The sequence below is a fragment of the Hevea brasiliensis genome, chromosome 12 (assembly GCF_030052815.1).
Source record: "Hevea brasiliensis isolate MT/VB/25A 57/8 chromosome 12, ASM3005281v1, whole genome shotgun sequence".
Classification (NCBI taxonomy): Eukaryota; Viridiplantae; Streptophyta; class Magnoliopsida; order Malpighiales; family Euphorbiaceae; genus Hevea; species Hevea brasiliensis.
The window spans coordinates 95,167,478-95,173,778 of NC_079504.1; positions in this window are offsets into that span (position 1 = coordinate 95,167,478).

Consider the following 6,301-nt stretch of genomic DNA (forward strand, 5'->3'; position numbering starts at 1 on the left):
CACTATACATATTTTGTACGTTTTATTGCTCCAGCAGTTAAATAACGGTCCAGGCAAGTCAGTATGTCTGGAACTACACTTCGGTGATAGTGAACAGACATATAATGATGAAATAAATAAAAAGAAAATACAAGAAAAATCAAACAAAAGTGAAAGAGAGAAAATGAAGCTAAGTTAAATGAGCCGGCACCACAACGATGGGTGACTGCACTGGGAAGGCCGTTGCTGACCTCAGAACCGCGGGGAACCCTCTGAATCAAATTTTGAGACATAAATAAAGGTTTATTGAAATGTAATTGACACTAGAAATATAAAAAAAAATTAATAAATTAGTACAAAGAAAAACGAAAAATCGAGGAACAGACAAAAATCAGTGTTACCGAAAAATCGGGAATATAACCCGAAGTGAGGCATTTTGGTCAATTGACACCTAGAGTTGACTTTTGACTTAAATGTCCATGAAAAATAAGTGGTATTATATTTTGAAAATTTAATGAAAAATGAAATTAAATATGCAATGCAATTAAAGGAAAAGTGGGGGATGAATTTGCAAAGATTGAAACTTTGAATTATAATAATAATAAACCTAAGTTAGTGGGCATATAAATTACATAAGATGACAAGGAACAATCCACTAACTCACTTCATCTTCTCCAATTCTCTAAAATGCCGAAATGGAGCTCTCCCTTTCCTCCATGGATGAGTTCCATGCAAGCTCACCAAACTCATCATTTTCCACTTAAAACTCAAGAGTCCCTTCATTAAAATTGGTCCTCACCTCATGGGAAAGCTATAGGCAGCAAAAAGAAAGGAAAATTTTGAAGTTTCACAAGCTTGGGAAGTTCTTGAATTAAGGTTTGTGCTTAATCTCCCCCATTCTCTTTTATTAGATCTTGTTTTGAGCTTGGGTGAGTTGATTTGTGAAGAAATTAAATAAATTAATGTATATTTGGTGAGCCCTTCATTTCGGCAGCCAAGAAATTCATGGGATTTTGATGTATTTAAATGATTTAGATGAGTTTAAAGATGAAGTTTGATATGGATATATGTATAGGAATTGAATTGATTGAATGTGAATTGTTGAATTAGAACATTTGAATTAAGGGTGTGAAATGGAGCTTTAATGCCTTGGGCAAACTGCCATATTGAGCAGCCTATTAAATCATGAATTTGTATTTGTGAATATGTAGTTTATTAATGAAATGTAATGGTGTTAAATTGTGGGCAGGATGTGCAGTTAAAATGAAAGTGTTTGTGTAACATAAGTGTTAATGCACATTGAATTTGGATGGATGTAAATATTGAAGTTTAATGGTGTATTGTGTGCCTTGTGCACTTGAGTATTCTGCCCAGACTTTTTTCTGGAATTGTGTACAATATATATATGGAAGTGTTGTTGATTGAATATTGTAGTAATGAGGAGGAGAAGGAACATCAAATTGGGAGTGTATGTGCTTTGTGGAGGTTGTGTATTGAAGGCAACTCCTAAATTAGGCCATAAGTGCCAAACTGTGAACCCAATTGGTATGACGCCAATATGGGGTGAAACTAGACACCAAATAGGCCAACTTTCATGTAGAAATATTGCCAAAGTTCTGCCTAGAAACTGACCTTAAAAAGTAACCAAATCCGGATTAGTGCATTTAAGGCCTGAAAACTGACCATTTGGGCAGCAGTTAGTATTTAGGCCATAACTCACTCCAAACAGGTCCAATTGACCTGAAATTTTGACCATGAATAGTTAAGACCTATATCTACAAGTCTTATGAAGACACCAAAGCCCAGAAATGAACCTAACCAAGTCAAATGGCTTGCACAAGTTCGGGCACAAAAACTGCCGAACCAAAAGTGACCTAAAAATTGACCAAATTGTGCACTAAAAGTGCAATCTGTCCAGCTTTAGCAAATTGGCCATATCTTGGTCTACACAACTCGGAATGACCTGAAATTTTGCCCCGTGTGCAATAAGACATAGAGCTACAATTTTTCTTCTTTGACCAGAAGCTAAAAACTAAGGGAAATAGGACTTCAAGCTAGACCACAATAATTGAGAAATTGATCAAACTTTGCACCAAAGGTGCAATCTGTCCAGTTTTAGTAAATTGACCATAACTTGGTCTATACAACTCGGAATGACCTGAAATTTTGCCCCGCGTGCAATGAGACATAGAGCTACAATTTTGCTTCCTTGACCAGAAGCTAAAAATCAAGATAAATTGGACTTTAATCTAGACCAATCTAGCACACAAAAAAATGGAGAATTTGACATTTACATACAATGATGCTTAAAGCAATTTGGCAATGAATGCCAACTTGTAAAAATGGTAAATTGCACTATATTGGCAGCATATTGAAATGCAAATTGTGACATGTTGATACTAGAATCAACTTATCCATGATGTATAAAAAGGTCAATATTTTCATTGACCAGTGAATTGTGTAATGACTAGTAAACCCTGAAAATAAATAAATAAATATTTAATCTTGTAATATGCCCTAGTTTGCCTAGTTGACTAGTTTGGATAGGTTGGCATGCCAATAGGATTCGACAATTTATTCTGTAAATGACTTTACGTCATACTGTGTTTTATGGCCTATTATGCCATATTATGATTTTAATAGCCCATGGCTATACAGTTTGTGTTATTATACTCGGCTTAATGCCTGATTGATTATATGGCTTTTTAGCCACACTGTTTGCACACCGGGAGATACTTTGTGACCGATGGTGTGACGGCCCGAGGTACTAAGTACCCAATGCTAGTATATCCGTTTATCCAGTCTGGTCAGTGTATAGGCTATATGGGCAGTCATTTAAAATATTATTCAGTTCAGGAAGCTAAGTTAAGTTAAGTATAATAAAATTTCAGTGCAATTAAATTAAGTATTGAATGAATGAGTAAAAGAAATTAGCAAAAGAAACATAACAAAAATATAAATTGCAGAATCATAGAGACTTGAAATACAATACAGTTAGAATAAATTGTATACTGGGTAGTATTACTGAAAAGTTATAAACTAAGCACTTCCAAAGAGGAACAAACTAGTATATGAGATCATTGATACTAGAGATACCATACCAAATTAAATTGATTCTTGTGTATCTGAATTACGATTTATTTCTTTCTTTAATTGTATATATTATTTCTTGTTATACTATTGCACCACTAAGCAGAAATGCTTAGCGCGATGGAATTGCTTCCTCGCGCAGGTGCTGAAGGTAAAACCAGTAGACTGTCAACTGAGATTTTTGGAGTCCAGATCTGCAGAAGTGTCAGAAGAGTTCAAGATTGTCACCTCCTCAGCAATGCATGTAGATAGGGCTCATTTTATACATGTTATGTATATTGTTCATTCCTAGCACATTGTAAATTATTTGTATATCTTGTACAAAATAAACTCATGTAATTAACCTATGAATTATGGAAGCTACTCAAAGTAAGTATTTTAATATGTGAATTGAATTTGAGTTATAATGAGATTGTACTTGTGAATATTGAGATGTTGAAATCTGATGAGATTTCTGAGAAATCTGGATGCTGTATTAAGATACATTATGTTTGAAAATTTTTGAGACTATTAAGTTTGAGAAATTGAGTATATATTAAAATTGTTTTTGGCAGGTTCAGAAGAACTGTTAGTCCAAATTACAGTCGGCACGTTGCCGGATTATCCTTAAAATTTTTGAAATTTCCAAATTAGTCAGATTTTGATAAACAGTAAAAATAGCCTAAACCTCAAATAAAGTTTTTGAACAAGTAAATCTAGAACTATAATGAAATCAGATAAGATCAGGTGCTCCGGCACGCCGTGTAGCACGCCTTGCTCAGCTACACTGTAGACGTGTGAGGGGTGTTACATTTAGTGGTATCAGAGCACAATTTAGGCGTTCCTAGGCAAAGATAAGTGGAAAGATAGTGTGCATACATGCATTGCATTCATAAGAGTTGAGGTGACACTATGCAGATCTGTTTACTTTTGATTATTCAAAGTTAAGATATGGACTTAGAGCCACAGAGGGCATTAGAAAAAGAAGTAGAAAACCTTGTTCATGAGGTTATAACGTAATAACTGCGTAATGTTCTCGATGTTTGTATTGTAAGCTGCAGATTACAGTACCGACATGAGATTATTGTGTAGAGCTACGTGCTTCCTCATGGTAGAATAAAATAAGAATATTTGTAAGTAATCTATAATTTGATACAGTTACGCCCGAATAGAGTACTATTACGGGAAATAAATGTGAAATTCTAGTAAAAAATTTAAAACTTCAGAACTAGCCTATTGAAAGACTACACTTCTAAGGTAGCTAGAGTCAGTGACTCGGTTACACAAATGTGGACTAACATTACCACAAAAATTGCTATAAGCTTTGGAAATTCAGTATGGCTATAAATTAGAAAGAACACCTTGAGGATGAAGAGAATCTCTCTGAAAACTGCTGAGAATGAAGAAATAATAGTAGTGGGTGAAAGGACAGATTTCTTGTCCAATGTCATCTCAGCTACAGTTGCAAGGAGATGGCTGAGAAAAGGGTGTGAAGCCTATCTGGCACATGTGGTTGACACTAGGCAGGGTAAACTTAACTTGTCTGACATACCCATAGTAAGGGATTTCTCTTAGGTATTTCCTGAGGAATTGCCTAGTTTACCACCAGAAAGGGAAGTTGAATTTGCTATTGAGATTATGCTGGGTACAGCTCCAATTTCAATTACTCCGTGTAGGAGGGCACCTGCTGAATTGAAAGAGTTAAAAACCAGCTGCAAGAATTACTAGACAAGGGGTTCATACGCCCCAGTGTGTCACCGTGGGGAGCTCCGGTACTATTTGTAAAGAAGAAAGATGGGACCCTGAGGTTATGTGTTGACTCTTGGCGATTAAGCAGTATGATGAAGAACAAGTATCCGTTGCCTAGAATTGACGATCTGTTTGATCAGTTGAAGGGAGCCGGTGTGTTTTCTAAGATTGATATCAGATCTGGGTATCATCAGCTAAGGATTAAGGATGCAGATGTGCCTAAGACTGCATTTAGAACCCGGTATGGGCATTATGAATTCCTGGTGATGCCATTTGGGTTAACAAACGCTCCAGCAGCATTCATGGACCTTATGAACCGTATCTTCCATCCATACTTAGATCGGTTCGTAGTGGTCTTCATTAATGACATCCTGGTGTATTCCAAGGATAAAGCAGAACATGATGAGCATTTGAGAATTGTTCTGCAGACTCTAAAGGAGAAGAAATTGTATGCTAAATTGTCCAAGTGTGAGTTCTAGTTGAATGGGATTGCATTCCTTGGACATGTAGTATCAGCTGAAGGGATTAGAGTGGATCCCAAGAAGATTGAAGCAATGATGGAATGGAAGCCTCCCAGAAATACAACTGAGATCAGAAGTTTCTTGGGGTTAGCTGGATATTACAGAAGATTTGTAAAGGGATTTTCCCTGATAGCTGCTCCAATGACCAAATTACTGCACAAGAATATGAAATTTGACTGGAATGACAAGTGTCAAGCCAGTTTTGAGAGGCTGAAGGCTATGTTGATAGAGGCACCAGTGTTAACACAACCAATGTCTGGAAAAGACTTTGTAGTCTACAGTGATGCCTCACACAATGGGTTAGGGTGTGTACTCATGCAAGAAGGGAAAGTGGTCGCATATGCTTCCAGGCAGTTAAGGCCACATGAAAAGAATTACCCTACTCATGATTTAGAGTTAGCAACAATTATCTTCGCATTGAATATATGGAGGCATTACTTGTATGGAGAAAAATGCTACATATACACAGACCATAAGAGTCTGAAATATCTGCCAACCCAGAAGGAACTTAATTTGAGACAAAGACAATGGATTGAATTCCTGAAAGATTATGATTGTGTGATTGACTATCACCCTGGGAAGGCAAAGGTAGTCGCTGATGCTTTAAGCAGAAAATCTATTGTAGCATTAAGATCTCTGAATGCCCAACTATCCTTAACTCATGATGGAGTTGTTTTGGCTGAGTTGCAAGTGAAGCCGAATCTGTTACAACTGTTAGTAGTATGCCCTAGAGCATATCATTTAGTATGTATCTTGTATATATTTTATTAATAAAAGGCATTTCCACTTTTCCGTTTACATAATATATTTATGTGTAATAGAAAAGGTCCATTGATATTTTGTTAGAAATATTATTCTTAAGTTGTTAAGAATATGAGTGACAATATTTCTAGCACAAAGTATCATAAATAGGTTCACAATCGAGGATACTTCATAATAAGGACATGACTTATCCAGAAAGATTGTATTCATGTTTGTTCCCA